This window comes from Canis aureus, chromosome 24, assembly GCF_053574225.1.
Source record: "Canis aureus isolate CA01 chromosome 24, VMU_Caureus_v.1.0, whole genome shotgun sequence".
NCBI lineage: Eukaryota > Metazoa > Chordata > Mammalia > Carnivora > Canidae > Canis > Canis aureus.
The window spans coordinates 40,217,529-40,238,260 of NC_135634.1; the positions used below are offsets into that span (position 1 = coordinate 40,217,529).

General features: G+C 37.1%; 1 long non-coding RNA gene across 1 annotated transcript in view; it reads right to left on the reverse strand.

Moving 5' to 3' along the window:
* The window catches only part of LOC144296115 (uncharacterized), a 65,261-nt gene that overhangs the window by 40,124 nt on the left and 4,405 nt on the right, over positions 1-20,732 (reverse strand). The window contains exon 2 of the long non-coding RNA XR_013363273.1: positions 10,466-10,560. This is a non-coding gene — a long non-coding RNA (uncharacterized LOC144296115). The remainder of the gene's footprint in view (positions 1-10,465; positions 10,561-20,732) is intronic.

Sequence of the window (20,732 nt, forward strand, 5' to 3'; positions counted from 1 at the left end):
CCCCAAAGGAAAGTTGAGGTTTTCTGGTCAGAAGAGAAAAGAAATAGAAGGCAAGCAAAATTTACTATTAGAATTTACTGATTATAACTTCATTTAGAACTCTTAGGAAAGTTGTAAATGCTATTGTCTATTGCCAATTCCTATTTTTCATGAAGAAAGTTCTAAAGTGTTATATATTGGGCAGGACTGAAAAAAGAGATAAAAGTAAGAGGATCTTAGAGGTGGTGCTTGACTGTTTCACTTAGGCCTGCTCCTTACCCACTTCCAAACATGGGACCACCCACTGAACACAGCTGTTATTCATGCATTTATTACACTTGCCACATAACACATGGTGGGCAGATTACCTTTCTGTACCTACCTTTCATCATTTCTAATACAAGAATGGTATTAGTGCTCACTGGCTAAGTGATGTGAGACTTAAATGAAAGGACCTATATCAAATACGGCTATGGTGCCTAGCAAAAAGTAAGTCCTCAAAAAATATTATCTTATTTAATATTTTTATTAAATTGTTATTTTAAGAAGTAAATTCAAGAATGACTTCAAAATGGCCGTCCATGCTCAGTGTCTGATAAGGCACACCTACCTGGATCCATCACAGTAGACTTGCATTAGGAGCTTATTTCACATTCCACTAATCTACTTATGAAATAGTCATGCGAGAAATGTAAAAGCTATAAAATTCTTATTATCATGAATTATCAAATAAACCCTGGATATTTTACCAATGAGTTTATTAGAAGAGTTCAGGAGTAAGAAAAGCACAAGGTTTTAAAAAATGTCTAAAAAGATTATTCATTGTGTTTTATATTAAAATTTCCCCACAATCCTTTGGATGTTTAACCAATTGAAATCTTTTTCCATTTGGACCACAAGCTTAAAAAACTGACCAAAAAGATACCAATGATCACCAATGTGCTAAACAGACATTCCTGAATTCATATCTGACTTCATTTCTTGGTCTTTATGGTCCTTTTCTGTCACTCTTTTTGTTACTGAGTCAGCTGAACTTAATACTCATTGATCACCAATTCTGTCAGTTACACTGGATCTGAATTTTTTAAATTCTTCTCTCTCCTAATTTCCTTCCTACTTCCCTGATTATAGCACTCCAGGCTTCTCTATAGATGCCTCCTCCTTTGACTGCTTTTCAAATAAATTTTCCTTATTTGAGATCCAATATATGCTTCTCTGTTCACTCTAGATGCCTCTTACCTAAAAATATGATTTATTAAAGGATGATTTACCAAGGAATCTCCAAAATATATATAACGATCCCAGATCTTTTTATTGAGTTCCTTCTACATATTTCCTTGGATATCCACCTGCAAAGTACTTTTGAATCATGATTTCAGCATACCTCAACCTGAATTATCTTTTTTCCATTTTAGTGCTTGTATTATTTATTTTCCTAGTTAATATATAGTTAACATATGGTATTATATTAGTTTCAGGTGTACAATATACTGATTCAACAATTCCATATATTACTCAGTGCTCATCATGGTAAGTATACTCTTGATCCGCTTCATCTATTGCACCCATCCCCCCACTACCTCCTCTCTGGGCAACCACCAGTTTGTACTTTATAGTTAAGAGTCTGTTTTTTGGGATCCCTGGGTGGCGCAGCGGTTCGGCGCCTGCCTTTGGCCCAGGGCGCGATCCTGGAGACCCGGGATCGAATCCCACGTCGGGCTCCCGGTGCACGGAGCCTGCTTCTCCCTCTGCCTGTGTCTCTGCCTCTCTCTCTGTGACTATCATAAAAAAAAAAAAAAAAAAATTGAAAAAAAATATTTAAAAAAAAAATATTAAAAAAAAGAGTCTGTTTTTTGTTTTCTCTCTTTTTTTGTTTGTTTTGTTTTGTAAATTCCATATATAAGTGAAATCATATGCTATTTGTCTTTCTCTGACTTATTTCACTTAGCGTTATACCATCTAGATCCACCCATGTTATTGCAAATGGCAAGATTTCATTCTTCTTATGGCTGAGTAATATTTCATTATATATATATTATATGTACATATGTATATGTATATATAATCTTGAACAAGAAGGACAAATCTTAAGGTATCACAATCTCAGATATCAAGATATACTACAAAGATCTAATCAAAACAGTGCATTACTGGCACAAAACTAGACACATAGATCAATGGAATAGAATAGAGATCCCAGAAATAAACCCATGATGACATGGTTTATGCATCTGTTTTAATGCCAATACTAGCGTTTTGAGTACCATAGTTTTGTAATATAGTTTGAAATCAGAGTGTGATACCTCCAGCTTTATTTCTTTTTCATGATTGCTTTGGCTATTTGAGGTCTTTCACTGTTCTGTGCAAGTTTTAAGATTGTTCTACTTCTGTGAAAATATGCCATTGCAAATTTGATAAAGATTGCATTGAATCTGTAGATTGCCTTGGGTAGTGTGGACAATTTCAACAATTTCAATTCTTCCAATTCATTAGCACAGACTATCTCTCTATTTATTTGTGTCAGCGTCTTAGAGTTTTCAGTGTACAGATATTTCACTTCCTTGGTTAAAATTCCCAGGTATTCTATTGCTTTTGATGCAATTGCAGATGGGACTGTTTTCTTATTTTCTCTTTCTGGATAAGTCATTAAAACTACTTTTTATCATGCTTGGATATTCTCTGCCTTGTCATCCACATGTTTCACAGCCCAAGCTTCTTAAAAGAGTTACAAAGCATAATTCATTTTTTTTCTAGTTCTTTACTTTCTATTCTCTGATAAATTCACCATAAAATCTGATTAGTCTCACCAAGATCATAAATGAACCAATTGTCAATTTCAATAGTGACTCCCAAGTGTTGATGTTGCTTGACTTACTGGTATCTGTGCCGTTGACCACTCTTGCTTCATGAACTCTTCAAGACCCACAGTTTCAGGGATATTTCTTTGTCTTTTTTTATTTTGCTTCTATTTATTCTCCTACATCTTGCAGTGATACATCTTGATCGCTTTCCTAAGTCCCTGTTTGTGCGCCAACTCTTAAAATCATTTTCATTTCTAGGGTTCTTTGGCTGGTCATCATGTATCATTCCCAACCCAGTGATTCTCAAGCACTTTCAAGCCCAGCACACTGAGGACCCCAATATGCAGCAGTAAAATTACATTTCTAAAGCTAAGTTGGAGGAAGGAGATTGTGTCTAACTTGAAGAAGCACCTCGAGTGATTCTGACATGCTGCTCTCAAGTCAAGATTTTTATTCTTCCTGGCTGACCTCATCCCTGCCCAGTACTTCATTACCACCTCCAGGCAGATGACTCACAAATTTTTACCTTCAGTTCTTATCTATTTTCTCCGTTTCAACTTCACATCTTTAACTGCCTTTTCCCACCTCAAACTACATGTCCTGCTAGCACTTTTACTCAGACTGTTTGAGTTGAATCCATTATTGTGTTCTCTCAAACTTGTTCCCCATCCAGCACACCTACATCCATAATTATCCAAGTAAAAGCCTGGGCTTCATTTTCCCTTCTTTCCTATACACTGTTCACCACACCCGATGAGTCCTAAGGAGGCTATTGTTTTTCTTTCCTCAGCCACTCGCATTATGTTCCACTTTCTTTCTCACTGATATTCTTATTGTTTAATCTTTTGTCTGGGCTATTATTATCATCTTTTAACTAATTACCATGCCTCCAGCTCTGCTTTCTACAATCTATCTTCCATTCGGCTCCCAGAGTACATTTTTAAAATGCAGCTCTTATCATGTCACTCTCTGGATTACAACTCTTTTGAACCCCCATCACCTACAGGATAAAGTCCAGATTCTTCAGCCTGATGTTAGATCTCCACTGTCAGCTGAGCAGGAGCAAAGTTTCCTGACATAGTTTCACATAGTTATTCAACAAATATTTATTATCACCAGGCAATATTCTAGACACCAGGGATATTGAAAGGAAAAGATAGGAAAGCTCCTAACACTAATGGAGCTTACATTTTAGGTGACAGAAAACAATAAACACACACATACACACACAAAGTGGTAAATTCTATGTGAAAAATTAAAATGGAATGATATAATTGATGTTAACTAGATGGTTTTTGAGTAAACAAACTTGCCAAGTTTGTCTCTGCCTTAGGACCTTTGCAATATTGCTGCCTCCACTAAAAATATTCTTCTCAGGGCTTTTGGCTCCTTTTGTTTACTCAGGGGTCGCCTTCTGTTTGATGCCTTCCCTGACTTCTAACCCCATTACAGAGGAACCATCTACTTAATATCAATTATATCATTCTATTTTAATTTTTCACATAGAAACATCTTTCTCTTTTCTCTTTTCTCTCCCAGTTACCTCACTTAGTATCTTACCCATTCCAAAACCAGTCGACACTGATACTTGCAAATGCTTCTGAGTGAGTACTCTCAACTTACATTGCTGAAACTTCTCCTGTGAAGTGCTGAGGCTGCAAAACTCAATAAGATTTGTTCTCTGCCTTGGAGGGATTAAGAAGGAAGTGTGAGATGCAGATGTTTGAACAACACTAACAGTGTTTTTGTCCCATAGAATCTGTTCATCTGCAAAAAGTGGGCTTCGATCTTTCATGTGCTTCAGTTCTATCTTAGCTCTCTACTTCTTTCTGATGATGTAGTTCTTATTTTATATATTTATTCATCAGGTTATATAACATTAGCTGCTGCAATATACCCCTCCCTAAATACCAATGGTTTAATAAATCCCTGTTGTTTTTTTTCTTGCTCATATCAAGTCCAACGGGTATTAGCAGGGGAGTTAGTTTTGTACAGTCTTTCCAAGACCAGGATCCTTCAATTATATGGCTCCTTTACCTTTTAGGCCTTTGGTATTTTCCACTAGATCCCATACAGTTAACAGACAATGAGGAAAGGTGGAAGAACAGCCAAGAGTTTGTAGAAATCAGTCCTAGAAATGATGTATGACACTTCTGTCAATATTCTAGGCCAAAGCTCAGTAACATGGCCACAAATGACCTCATGAGAACATCTGATTGTGTGTCCAAAAAGAAGAGGAAATGCATGGCTACTGATGGCCAAGAGTTGAGTAACTTGTCCAAGACTGACTCTTTGCAGATTAGCCACTCACAAAGTGATCATGGTTATACCCATGGTCAATTGTTAAAGACACTCAGTTTAGGAAGAGTTTTTGAGGTGGTGGATTAGGTTAAGCATCCACTAGTTCACGTGAATTATATCCACAAGGCTTGTGTCTAGTCCACTGATTACACCACAGTAGGAACTGGGATTGCTGCAACCACACAGGCTGAGCCTGTGGAATTAGGCAGGAACCAAAAATCTGCCACATGACACTGATGTTGCTTCCAACCTCTGATCATATCAGAGGGAAGCTAGTGCTTACAAACTTCATGGGCCAAAGTTTAATGTTCTTCTTTAGAGTCTAATGCTAGATCTGCTAACTGCAAGTTTGCAACACAGGACCCACCCTCCTGCTAATGCTCCCGTTCCTTTTACTTTATCCTAGTAAATGCTGTTCCAGCAGACCTGCTGAATGCTGTCTAGGCTTTTGCCTTTGTTTACTCAACATTGGCATTCTGTGTCACAATATTTATGATTAATTCTTAGGCTTCCATCTAGTGTCTGGCTAAATCCACCTCCTGTGTCTATGTGTCCAGTCAGATCTACTCAGCCTCCACTTTTCTCCAGCATCAGATACCAACCAGTCTCATTCAGATCCTGTATGACCCCACTGGAGCATCAGATACTTCCTCCACTATATTCTATTTCTTTTCATCTAAAGGGTCACCAAGGTCTCAAATATAAGTGAGTCAGACTTGTGCAGACAAGTCACCTAACTGATTGGAATTATCATTTTATGAGTGCTTTGATAGCTTGTAATTCATGTTTATACATGTCTATTTAGAGGTGAAAGACAAGAATGCCTGACAATTGAAAATCACTTAAAAGATTATACTTTTTAGTATACTGCTGGCACTAGGATGTGCTTATTCCATTTCAGTATTAAAGGAACAAGTTATATCACAAATTTATTTATTTGATCATTTTCCCCACATACTTAACAAAGATGTATTATGCATTTATAGTGCACCAAATGCACTCAGGATAATAACTCTAGCAGGAGAATTTGAATCTTAACAGTTTTTTTAAATGGCTTTTAAAATTTTTCAGTTTGTAATTAGAAGGGCTATTAAAGGGAAATTCAGGGCATTTTGGAAAGAGAATAATATAGTACCGATAGTTGAGGTGGATTGGTCAAGGGAGAACTTTTGGAAGAAGTTGCATGTAAGTTACAATATGAAAGGTAAATGTGAATAAGCCAAAAACCAGAGAGAAGAGTATCCTACACAGAAAACAGAGTATATGCAGCAGTCTTTTGGAGAACTGAAAGAATCAAAAGATGACCAGTAGGGCTGAGCCAAGTATGTAGGTATGTGGAGGGTGAAATATGAGGCTGGGGAAGGGGCAAGTCTTGAAACACATTGCAAGTTGTATTTTTAAATTTGGATTTTTTCTTGGAAAAAGGTCAAGGTCTTTGAAGGGTTTCACACAAGAACCACGAGTGATCAGAACAACATGGCTGCCACATGGGGAATGAATTGACTAGAGAAAGTGTGAAAGTAGTGTATCAAGACTATTGAAGTGGCCTTACTAAGTGATGGTGGAGTTGGGAAGCTGGAACAGTGAGCTAGGGGCAGTACAACTGTGGCAGTAGTGATGGTGAGCTGCACAATTATTTGGGATTTATTCTGGTTATGAGACAGATTATACTTAAAGGCAACAGATCTTGCAAATCGTTGATATGAATCATTGATATGAAACTGCCATTACCAGTTAAAAGCATTATCATAAAAATAATTATATCAGACACACATAAAACATATTGTTTCCTTACATACCTGCAATGTGGTCCTTTGGTTATTGTTGTCCTCCTCTCTAACTAGAAATACTAACGGTTTTCATAAAAATACTATTTTAAGAAAAAAACCACAGGTTTCAGAAAATAAAAAGAAATCATATTGTTAGATCTGAATACAATGAAGTGTAATAAAGGGAACTCTCAGAATGATATGCTCCTATGAAAATGTCACAGTCGGGCATTTGAAAGAAAAGCTAACTAAGTGGGCTTGGGATTCAAACCTGTGTTTTCAGGGACAGATAAAGGTGAAACTCTTCCCCAGAACTACAGGTCCTTATGGAGATGCTTCCATGGCTCTATTTAGGGTTAATTGCAAAAGGTATCCAGGTGAGCCTATGATAGCCTCATGAGGTCCTTTGAAGGGCTGTTTAGTCCACAATGATCAGAGGAGACTACTTTGGGGCATTTTCAGAATTTCTAAGACAAAAGATAACATATTGTCTTATTATCTTAGCTTAGTATATGAGAATCCCAAACCCTTCAGTTCCTGATAATATGTTTCATTACTTTTTTTGTTATTTCCGAGAAACCTTCTCCCTGCTAGTGGTTGGCTTATGCTCACTGAGGCTGGGTGAGGACCTGATTGTAATAGGTTGGGTGTTTCCTGTTTTTGCAGACTCTGACTCTCTGTGACTCACTTTGCCCCCAACTTTGAGCCCTAGATCCTGATTTCAGGAAAACAGGAAAAATCCTATCAAAAATCCTATGAAGATGGAACAGGTGAAAGGAGTCTGTGAGGTAAGACTGTTGTTAAATTTAACAAAGAAAGAGGTTCTGAACCAGAGAGACTCCTCAGTAGCAAGAAGCATCCTGGCAGGGCGCTAAAGGCTTCCAAGAGTCCCCGACTCCTGTTAAATCAAGTGGTACCTTACTAGTATTGTCAGAACATCTACTTCTGTCCCTCAGGGAGCTAGTTCACAAGTGTATCTTGGCGGCCTGTTTTCTGAAAGTCCATGAAAGAGATGATATCTGTTTGAAGCGATCACTCTTTGTGTAGCACTTTTATTTTAGCATTCCCACGGAGAGAGCAAGCAGGGCATCTTACTAGTAGACAGTGAAAGCAAAGGAGAGAGAAGATGCTATTCTCTCTGAGTTAGTGAGGATTCTGTGTTGATTGGTTCAACACCAAGAAACCTGACCTTCAGACTGGGGTACTCTAAGGAATCCGAGTTTGTGTCTTTTGTTTTACAAGCACAAAGGATTTTACAAGAGCACATACCCAATAGTTATTAGTGTAAGATTTTATCTCCTTCTTACGATATGATGTGCTATTGGCCCCAATTGTTAGTTATAAAATTCCCTCATTGTAGAATTTTATAAATGTGTATTTCCCTTGCAATGGGTCTTAAAGGGCACAAATATTGCATTTCCATCTATTCATCATATTTGTAAAACTCTACCATGTTTAGTATGTTGCTTACCTTTTTTTCCCCAAAATATCCAAACACAGTTGTGTTGTAATCTACCCCATATATATCTGGATTTGTTTTCTAGCAAGGGCAAATTTCACACTATAGAATTATGCAGTTAAGGGACAGAAAAAGGCAGTGCATATATTTGCTAATCCATATATATATGTATATATATATCCCTAAATATATATATTTTCAGGATGGAGGTATCAGTTAATTGATTAGAGCTGACTGGTGTCTTATTGATTATTAATAATAATTATTATTAACTCCTTCCCTTTAACAAATTTGGTAAGTTATTTCTTCTAACCATAGACATTTATTTTCATCCAAGTCTGTTCCAGATATGACACAAATATAGAAAGGCACCATTCTTTTTGCCCTTTAGTGTGTCATATTCTAGTGTCTCCCAACCTTGGCATTATTTATGCTTGTGGCTGAATAATTCCTTGTTATGAGGAACTCCCTCATTCATTTTTAGATGTTTGGCAGAATCTGTGAATTCTCCGCACTAGTTGACAGTAGCATCCTCAAGTCATGGCCACCAAAAAAAATGTCTCCAGACTTGCTAAGAATCTCCCATTTAAAAACCACCATTCTAGGAGCAAAAACAAACATGGACATAAATAGGTAAAATATAAGCAGCAAGTGCAATGGAGCAGGGTAGACACGATGTCTGGAGCGATTTGGCCTGAACTTGGAATTCTGGGTCTACCGAGCAGGTTACTGCATCTTTTCATTCTTTAGTTTCTTCCCCTGTACAATTGGGCTGTGCTTTGGGTTCTTCTGAGTATTAAATGTCTTTATTTGTGTGTGTGCGTGAGAGAGAGAGAGAAAGAGGAAAACAAATTAGAACAGGTGTCTGCACATATGATCAGCACTAAGTAAATGTTAGTTCTGATCATTCTAATAGAGAGATATTTTACAGTTTGGATTTAAAAGAGTTATGTTGGAAATGCCAGCAGAGAATCTCTCAATACAGCTGCATCTTCAATTAAGACATTGGATTAGGGAGTCTCTGAGTACCTTCAACTTTATAAATGTATGGCCACATGAATAAATGATTCCAACCAATCTTCTTCTTTTTTTAAAAAGATTTATTTATTTATCATAGACAGAGAGAGAGAGAGAGAGAGAGGCAGAGACACAGGAGGAGGGAGAAGCAGGCTCCATGCCGGGAGCCTGACGTGGGAGTCGATCCTGGGATGTGGGCCAAAGGCAGGCGCTAAACCACTGAGCCACCCAGGGATCCCCCCAATCTTCTTCTTTTAGAAATGTGAATGGAAACTGCTTGAAAGTGTTGTAAGTTTTCTAAGGACTAATCCCTAAGCTTCTCCTCAAATGTCCATCCATCCCCACTACTTATAGATTACAAGAAGAAAGATCATTCTTCCACATTGTTTGTGAAAATCTTCAGATCTACTTTACCTAACAAGGTAATTCAACTGTGTTCTTGTCAAACTCAACAAAGAAATCACTCTTCAGTTTTGTGTGTTCCTTCTTGCCTTATTCCCCCATTCCTTCCTATCTCCTTCTTTCTTTCTCATCCTTTTATTCCTACCTCTCTTCCTTTTTCCACTTAACAAATGTTTATTGAGCATCCACTATGGCTACTGTACCAGGAAACCTTGTGACCAGGAAAAGCAGGCTGCCCACCAACCTCTTGCCATCTAGTATCATATATAACTTTAAAAATATCAAAGAATAACACTATAAAAATTAATTAATATAATCCATGGGTTTATTTTCTTCTTACATTTCTGTAACTCTACCTTCTGATTCTTTGCTGCTACCCTTTCCTATAATAACTGAAGACTTTTCAATTTTTGATTCCTTTTCAGTTTTGATACTCTCTGGACTATCTTCCCTATTCCGGTCTGAGTTCTAGGTTCTGGCCATCTTCCATTTGATTTGTTCTTCTATCAGTAAGACTTCCATGCCTAAAGACAATATACTATTCTTATCAAAATTCAGAAACCAGAACCTGAGAAGTACATTTAAGATAAATACTAAAACTCATTGGAACTTGATTTTTAAATGGACAAAACATTTGAATAGATATTTCACCAAAGAAGACATAAATATCGCTTCTGGATATATATCCATAAGAATTGAGCACAGAATCTGGAAGTGTTACTTGCATACTTACAAACCCATGTTCATAGCAGCACTATTCACAATAGTCTGGAGGTTGTAGCAACATAGTGTCCATCAATGGATGAATGGATAAACAAAATGTGGTGCACACCTACAATGAAATATTATTTAGCCTTGAAGAGGAAGGAAATTATGACACATGCTGACAACATGGATAGTCGTTGAGGTCGTAATACTAAGTGAAATAATCCCGTCACAAAAATGTAAATACTGTATGATTTCACTTATATGAAGTATCTAGCATATTCAAATTCAAAGAAACTAATAATTAGATCAGTGGTTAGAAAGGGCTAGAGGGAGAGGAAAATAAAGAGTTGTAGTTTAATGGGTATAGAGTTTCATTTGTATAAAATGAAAAAGTTCTTGAGACTGGTTACACAGCAACATGAATACACTTATCGCTATTCACCTTTACACTTTGAAATGGTTGAGAGGCTAAATTTTATGTTATGTGTTTTTTTATCACAGTTAAAACTATCAACTATATTCAAAACCAAAATCTTTAAAAAAATTTAAAGAGACGATTATAACTACTAAAAATAAGTATATTGAAAAAGTAGATGGTTATAGTAAAAGTTTAAATTACTAAATGGATGGTAGATTTGCAAAAAAAAAAAAAAAACGAGCATAACAATAGAAGCAGTTTTTGTGGTATCATCTTCACTATTCTGTATTGTCATTCTAGAAAACAGCCATGCCTGTTCCAAAATGTTCCTTGGTAACATCCATGGATTCCGAATTCTTGATTGACACATCTCCATTCTGAGCATTTTTCTATATCAAATATTTGGAGAGGGTGTTTCAGCCAATCCAATGCTCTATTAATTATTTAGATCTTTAGTTTCCTTTTTTTTTCTTTTCATTTGGAAAATAATTGCCTGGAAAACTTCAGAATTCTGGCCTGTGCTCAACATAAGATACTTATCAGATAATTTGGCACCAGCAGCTCAGAAAAGAAAGAAATTCCTAAATTAGGGTCAGAAATAGAGAAACTTCACTCTTGACTCATCTCTGAAAATTACTCTGCCACAAATTTGTTAATACATATATATATAATGTTATATTTTGTATTATATATATCATATTTTAAATTAAATATACATATAAACTGGGTAAAATCTAAATTGCCTTTCAAGTCTTTACAGCCAATTTGGCCACCTGCTTTCAGTTCTTTCTGACCATTTTCTGACCAGTAAGTCTGACAAAGAAGGATCCGAAGTTCTCATTCATTATAAGATGTGTATTGCTAGTTACCAAAAAAGGCATCATCTTCTATAGATCCACCATGAGATATCCAGTGATGGACACTGTTTGGTTCTGTGGGCAAGCTTTGATTTTTGTCCTCTATGGATCTAGATATGTTCAGATGGCAACAAAACTAGGATCCAGAATTAAGATGAGGTGAATTATGTACTCACTTCAGATGAAAAATAAGGAGTCTTCAAAAAATTCACTAATCAAGATAAGTAACACTTTATTGCAGTATTTTTGAAAATCCATGTTGACTCATATATCAGAATTTTAAATCAAGACAGGCTGTCGTTTGTTTTATGACCCTGTATTATTGGGCAATGGGAACAATCCTTTTCCAATCAGCCCCTGATTCTGAATTGCTGGCTTCCACCACTGGCTGGTTTCTGAGGATTGACAATGGTGAACAAACAGATTGGGCAATTCAGAGCTTTATATATAAAGTCATTGTTTTGATTGTAGGGCTTTTGTTAACTTTTTCCCCTTAGTTCAAATCATGGGAGAATATCTTGATTAAGATATATAAGGAACAATTTTCCTCCTGCTGCAGGTTCCGATGTGGTTCAGCAGGGCAAGGAAGGACAGATCCTTTTTTGGCATCCTACATTTTACCAGCTTGTAGTGGGAAAGCAGTACAAGGAGGAGAGAGTTCATCTTGGGACTTTCTCTAGGGAGGAGCCACATCATAGGGACAAGACCAGATGGAGTTTTATCAATTCTTGGACATTCTTGATCCCTTTTTTTTTTTTTTTTTTTTAAGTTTTGGACATCTTGTCCCTAGTTCAGCAATACATAATGAGATAATTTCTCAAAGTGGAAAATGGACTCAAAGCTAAAAATATTATATCCTAAAAATTCAATATCCTGGGGGTGTTGGGGTGGCTCAACAGATTGAGCATCCAAGTCTTGATTTGAGCTCAGGTCATGATCTCAGAGTTGTGGAATTGAGCCCCACATCAGACTCCCTGCTTGGTGTGGAGTCTGCTGGAGATTCTCTCTCCCTCTGCCTCTTCCCCCCAGAATAAATAAATAAATCTAAAAATAAATAAAAATAAAAGCAACAACAACAAAAAAACAACTTAGGGGTACCTGAGTGGCTCAGTTGGTTAAGCATCTGCCTTCAGTTCAGATCATGATCCCAGGGTCCTGGGATCAAGTCCTGCATCAGGCTCCCTGCTCAGTGGGGAGTCTGCTTCTGCCTCTAGTCTTCCCTCCCTGGCACACTCAAGAGCTATCTTTCAAAGAAGCTTGGTTTTCATTTTTATGCTGATGCTTTGTGTCAATGTCCCAAAGTACCAACATAAGATTTAGATGTGTTTCTTGAGTGAGGGGTGGGGATTAGCTAATACTCATAGTTATTCTATCAAAAAATCTCCATAGCTGGCTTTGCTATCATTGCTCAACTGTTTATCTAACCAAGTCCTTCAGGTTTAAGGACATTTTAGGGGTTTTGCATAAAATGCAAATGTTATCCTGGGAGGTTAAGGGAAACTAATGTCAACCATTAACCTTAAAATCAACAATTAATACGTCAATCCAAATGAGATTATAATGTTTTCTCTAATAATGAATGGGCCAGTGGTTGCTAAATTTTCTGAGTTACTAATGCTGGAATTTAAGATGATATAAGGGATTAAAAGGTAAATAGCAATTCCTTAAAAGAGTGATTTTTAGTATATTCCATTATATTGATACAATATAGTAATAATATAATCCATGATATTGATATCTTAGATAGATAGATAGATAGATAGATAGATAGATAGATAGATAGATAGATATAAAATTCACTTGGTAGTAGATACAGCTCTTCCTGATGAACTGTACCAAATGGCGGTTTGTGTAGAAATGTTCATGTCTTTGATGTTATGTCAGGAAAGAAAATACAAATACCAAGGAGTTAAAAATTCTCATGGTTTGTAGTAAACAAGGATCCTTTTGGGGACATTGGCTTATCTGTGACTTAAAGGAGCATGTTCTTCCCTGTTCCACTCCATATATTTCCACTCAATCCTTAAGCTTAGTTGTTCTGACCAACATCATTTTGCATATATATATAAATATATAAAATACCCAGCTCTTACAAAAAATAAGTTTTCATTAGATCAAACATATTGGCAAAACCATGCATTGCTTTGTATTCTAATAAAAATAACTAGAATAAAACCTTGAACTCTTCTGGTACAGGGAACTGCTTTTGTCACCTTCTGCAGTTAGAACTCTACACAGTGCTGGCACAAGAGGGACACTCAAGAGCTGTCTTCTGGCTTGTGCAGTGGTGGGTCTTTTGAGTAAGTGTCTTGTGATAAAAAATTTTAGTGGAGATAAAAGGTTTAGAAAGTCTACTGCTTGAGGTCATGGTGGTACTGGTGATTGCACTGTCTTGTGTTAGGCATCATGAGTTCTATCCTTTCTGGTGAAAAGAACTAATAAAAATGAGAGGTGGATGTGTCAATGAGCATATGGGAAGGCCAAGGACAGAGAACACAGAAAATCAACTTTCTTTTCTTTACAATTGTATGTATGCACAATTTCTTTCACAAATTCAACAGAAAGTTAAAATGGGGGCTTTTCCTGACAGAACTTGAATGAGATCTTTAGAAAATTAACATCAGATAGCGAAGTATGTGTGAAAGAGTTTACCATAAACAGATTTTGTAAAGGAAATAGGTCAGAAGCTGTGGCATGATCCTTGCATCTCTTTGTTAACTTCGAGAATAAAAAAAGTTTTTACGGAGGGGATAGAAAAAGAACATACTTCAAAACTACCTTAGGAAATAGGCTGGGGATACCCTGTTTGTTTCAAGCCTACTTAGGGATGACCACATGATGACGCAGATAGCTCTGAAACGTGTGTGAAATGTGGGCTCTGCTTGACTCATGAGTGAGGAGGATACGGCAGCCTGAGGCAGGAGAACAGGTGTAGTTGCCCTGAGGTGGACCTGCTTATACTCCAGAGTTTTGGGGTAACAGTGCACATGTGTCTCACTTACCCATGTGACACGGAAAAGAGAACTAAGGTGGAGCCCTCAAGTCCTTCTAACAAGGCCAACTAGATGGCTGAGGATACCTATGGGGGAAGATAGAAATGAATGCCATGTTCCTACGAATCACAAAGCTTTACAGTCTACCATCATAATGAGGAAAGCATCCACCCAGGTCGAGGGGATTTTAGGAGTGGGCTGTTCTGCACACCCGTACAGAAGACTCTTGAAGTAAAAAAAAAAAAAAAAAAAAAAAAATTCAACCTTAATCATCTGTTAAACCCAGAAAACTTGAAGCATGCTAAGGAAAGCCGAGCTCAAGACCACCTCTGTCTTCCCCACTGCTGCGACCTGAGAAATAGACACTGGCTGTTGGAAGAAGGATGCACTATGAAAAATAGAGATGCATCAGATGTATTCCATGCCCTGCCTACACTGGCATTTTCCCTTTGTTTCCAGTCTGAAGCAGATCCAAGCTGGGAAGGAAGATTTTATATTTGCTGTGGATAACGAGCTACAGTTTTGATTAATCTTTTGTGTAGGATGTTCCATTTTTCTAAATTAGGACTGCATGATATAAAGTTACCAAAGGACCAAGAATGAGTAGAAGATTCAAGGACTTCTTGGGGTTTTCATTGAGGATAGATGGCATTACTGTCAGTAATTATACTTTTGAAATATGAGTGGGCAGCTGAATAAATCAATAGATAAATAAAGGTAAAACTGCATTTTGATCACACTATGAGCTCTGCTTGAGTCAGTTCATTGCATAGAGCTACTCTAGCTAGTGGCAATAACATTTAATATTTGTATAATTACTCCTTGTTGTTATGCTATGACGACATATGCCCTTCCACCTACTTCTCAAAGGTGTGTTGACACAGCTCTTTTTGGTGTTATATTAGTCATTATTTTGGAAAAATCAAGCATGGTGTGGGCTTTTGATTTTGGCTTTGAATATGAGGGATGAAGAATTAAGCCCTGCAGATGAAAACAATCTCATCCAGGCTCTTTCCCCCATGTGCACTGTGATCTCCTCTTCAAGGCAGGGCTACCTTAGCATGTCAGACTTGGCATAGAATGTCATCTGGTAAACCACCAGTGATGAGCACGAGCTAAGACCCTCAGCAGCAGGAGCTTCTAACCCTCTGGCCTGAAAGATTTAATTACAGTATCCCTGTAAGAGAAGGAAGTTAGATTTGCTTCCATAGAGTTGCATTTTCTGCATTTGGATGATTTGTCTTTCTTATAAAACCATTTCCTAATACCACTCTGAAATCCTCAAACTGTTTACTTAGAAGCTTGTGTGGCTCACTCTCAGACCAAAGGCCGCTCAGTGTCCTTGTGTTTACATTTCTACCTTTCAGATGCCTGGCCTTTGTGAGAACAGAATACAGTCCTCAGGGGAAAGCACTCAAGGCTCCTGTTGTCAACTCTGCTCTCTGGCTCTGCTGTTGCATGCTCTACAATATTCCTTAAGTCCTGTGATACTGATGTCAAGGACCTGGTCTTTTTGCTCAACATCCTGCACAAAACACAATTCTCATCTGACTCTCTGCCCTACCATGTTTGGGTGCAAAGCTGATTCTCTGATGATCTCTGTCATGGCTTCCTGTGCCTTCTGAAAGAAACTTGCCCTCAGAAGTACACATTTAAGGATGAGCAGTATGCCTCTGATATTTACTTTATATGGGGGTCTGTGTTAAAAGTGTTGTCAGTAAGATTACTTTCAGATTGACCAAAGCTAAGGCAGAGACGAGGTCCTTATTTCAGGTCTTCAGAACTCATCTGGTTGTGAGTCAGAAAATGAGTCACCAGGCTTGACAAAACCAATGGAAGAAGAAATGGATAGCTTAAGATCTAGTTCTTAAAGAACCTCCATATGGATGATTTCATGCTCAAATATACCGTTTCTAGAGCACCTGGAAAATATTTGTTTTGCATGTGAATGAATTTTTGACATCACATCTTTGGGGGTTTCCAAGTATTCTCAAATTGTAGAAATTCCAGGCATGTGGGTATAAACCCAAGCTGTGAAAATGTGTGTTTAGAAAAGAGGAGGCCATGCTATAAGATGCTATAAGGTCTCAGGATCTAATGCATAACATGGTGACTATCATTGATAACACTGTATTGTATTACTGACATTTACAAAGAAAGTAGAACTTCAATATTTTCTCTCTCTCTCTCTCTCTCTCTCACACACACACACACACATACACACACGCAAACACAAGGTAAATATGTGAGGTGATGGCGGTGTTAACTAGATGGGAAGACTCTACACAAAGTCTACATGTATCAAATCAGTATGACATACACCTAAAATATCTTACAGTTTTATTTGTAATTTATACCTCATTGAAGCTGAATAAAATTTATGAGAATTATAAAAATGTAAAAAATGAGAATTATAAAAAAGTAAAAAAAATATAGAAAAAGAAAAGGGGGACGGACAACACGCACTGCTATCCTAGTCACAGCTCTGGTCTCCAGTGGATATAGCTAGATTTTCCTACTTCCTCTCTCTGCTTCTATATTTTTATATTTTTCCAACTTTGGTGCCCTCCATTGATTCACAACCAGAAAAGAATTTGCCCCAAGGAGACACTTGACAATGTCTACAGATGTTTCTGGTTGTTACAAGTGGGTTGGGGTTGCTATAGCTCTATAAGAAGCCATGAATGCTGCTAGATATCCTACCATGCAAACCCTCTACAGCAAAGAATTATCTAGCCCAAAATGTAAACTATGCCAGAAAAATGCTGGTATACTCATTCCCACACTACAGCAGGACAACTACTACAACTACTGCATTATGTATTGCTCCTTTCAAAATATACAATATATGATGTTACTCCTACTCAGAACCTTTCAGTGGCTTCCGTTTCCTTTAGAGTAAATGTAAAAGTGCTTTTCATGGCCTATAATGCCCAAGATGACCTGCTTCTGCTACCTCCCTGACTCACCTCCTGCTGCTGGTCCTCTCTCTTACTCCCCCTTCCCCCTGCTACAGCAGTACCCTTGTTCTTTAGGCTTCTCTCCATTAATGTCTCTGCTCAAATGTCATTTCCTTACAGAGAACTTCCTTAACAACTCTATCAAAAAAACAAGTAAACAAACTACAAACAACTACCCCATAACTCTCCCCAACCCTTACCTCAGGAGCATAAAATCAGATTAATCATAATCCTGGGTTCATGACATACACTCAATATTAATTCATGAGAAGGCCTCCCTCCCTCCCTTCTTTCTTTCCTTCCTTCTTTCCTTTCTTCCTTCATGTTTTCCTTCAAAATAACACAATTAAATGAATGAGTCCAACATGCAACATGAAAGCTCTCCCTTCATCCAAAATAATTACAATCCCAAATCTTATATTAACAGCTTTAAAAAGTTATTTTATATTATTAAACACATCTATGTGTTTCACCTTAAAAGTATATGGTTTGGTTGTATGAATTTGACTTCGTGAAAAATGCATCAGATGTTTTTAATATCTATGAACTTATTTTCACTGATATTGACATTGCTAAGATCCACCTACAATGTTACATTGAGTATCGCATTCATTTTCATTGTTGCATAATATTCCCTGATTGAATATGCCAGGACTTGCTTTTCCAATCCCTTCTTTTCAGACGTTCATTTATTTGTAGGTTATTTGTCATCATAAGCTGGGTTGCTCCTGGGGAACATGTTCTAGAGTTCCTTTTGGGTTTCTCTCAATAGAACTTATCACCACCTGATATTTTATGTATACTTGGTTAATTTGTTGATTGTTCGGATCTTCTCGGAAGACTATAAAGTTGAAGGAAGAAGCAGGAGGACATTATGTTAGGTGAAATAAGCCAGACAGAGAAAGACAAATACTGCATGGTATCATTCATATGTGGAATCTAAAAAAAAAAAAAAAAAAAAAAAAAAAAAAAATTTGAACTCAATATTGAACTTATAGAAGCAGAGAATAAAAGGGTGGTTGCGGTGGTTGCCAGGAACTAGTGATAGAGGAAATGGGGAGATGTTGGTCAAAGGATACAAAGTTTCAGTTAGAAAACCAGTAAGTCCTGTGAATCCAACATACAGCATGGTGACTACAGTTAAAAATACCATATTGCATACTTTAAAATTGCCAAAAGAAAAGGTATTATTTAAGAATTCTTACCTCACATATAATGAAAGGTAACTGTAAGGTGATGGATGTGTTAATAAACCTGATTATGGTAATCCTTTAGAATATATACCGGGATCCCTGGGTGGCGCAGCGGTTTGGCGCCTGCCTTTGGCCCAGGGCGCGATCCTGGAGACCCGGGATCGAATCCCACATCGGGCTCCCGGTGCATGGAGCCTGCTTCTCCCTCTGCCTGTGTCTCTGCCTCTCTCTCTCTCTCTCTCTCTGTGTGACTATCATAAATAAATTAAAAAAAAAAATTAAAGAATATATACCAAATCTTCACATTGTACACTTTCAATGTATACAAATTTGTCAGTTATTCCTCAATAAAGCTGGAAAAAGTTAAAAAAAATATTTTCTGACTGAGTAAGTAGGATGAGGACAATTATTTATCACACAACTACTTATGTTGACATTCACCAGACCATATTTATAGTTTTGATGGTCTAATGGTTATCAAAATAACTTAAAGCTTTAAAAATAAAATCTTCTCAAAGGTACTGATATAATCATCTGAAGAAATAGAATATGAGGTAAAATGGACACCTGGATTAGAGTCTTGCTACTAATTCCGATGATCCTAATTCTCCAAGCTTGCTGAAATATAATAAATAGAATTTTTACTTTTTACAAAGCTGGAAACAATGATTTCCTAGAGGGTGAAATCAAATGTAGACTCATGAGCCAGGTCCATGAGGAGGAAGCACAGACCCCCTCTCTGTAGTTGGCCACACATGGAGCTTCTAACTAAAGACTTCAGAAGAACAAAAGTACTTCTTGACTGCTGCTGTGACTCTAGTGGTTCCGAAGGAAAGCAATTGTTTTGCCAATGTTATTATAAATTTAGAAGTCATTTACTTCCAAGTTCTAGTATGAATATTTTAAATTTCCTCACATTGGAGTCATAAAATTTCTGAAGGAATTTCTAAGAAAAACCAAAAGATTTCTGGAAGGGGAGCTAGATAAGAGGGGCAGAGCCGAAGAGAGGTTGTTTCTGACAATCAGGTTGTTACTCACTGTTATTAGCATAAAGGGAATAGGCAAGTAATAAAATTAATGCCCCTCGAAGATATAGATACATTTTAGCACCGAAGGATTTGGGGCTCTGAGTAACTATTTTATAACTTCAGCTAAATCTTAAATTCTCTGAATCCTTAAAATGTCAAATGAGGGATATTCGACTTGCAAGCATAGTCTATCATGCTTCCAACTTCTTTGAATTCTGAATTTTCATATAAAGGGAACATTCATTTTGCTATTATCCTTCTGATCAAATTAGCTTTATGTGTTGTATAGAACTAGGATTTTCATTTACACACAGGGATTTGATTTGGTTTTCTTCACTACAACTGTTGCCATATGTGTGTGTGTGTATATATATATATATATATATATATATATATATATTAATAAAAGCTCCAACGCGAAGTATTCTAATGAGTTGGAAAAGTTTTGCTTTAAAAATGATCCTCTTGCAATGATTCCCAAAGCCATTTAGGGAGCTGCAAGGGTGGAGATTCCAAGGGTGGTATATTTTATCCACAAATGAAATGATAATGTGAACACACACGTGTTTGATCTGTGCCCCAGAGCTTGGCATAGCTGAAGGGAAAGAAGCATCCCTTGCTATCTTTTGAGTCCTCCACCCAAACCCAACCATCAAAGCAGAAAATTTACATGCTCCAAAAGATAGAACTAAGATAAGTGAAAAGCTCTTCAGATATTTGTCTTAAAAATCCTGTGAGAGCATGAATTTGGATCATGAAAGAAGAGCTCAATTTGTACTTTTGATTTTTCCCAGTTTCGCATTTTTTAAAAATGTTCTTTCACCACCTCCATGTGCAGAAGGCGATG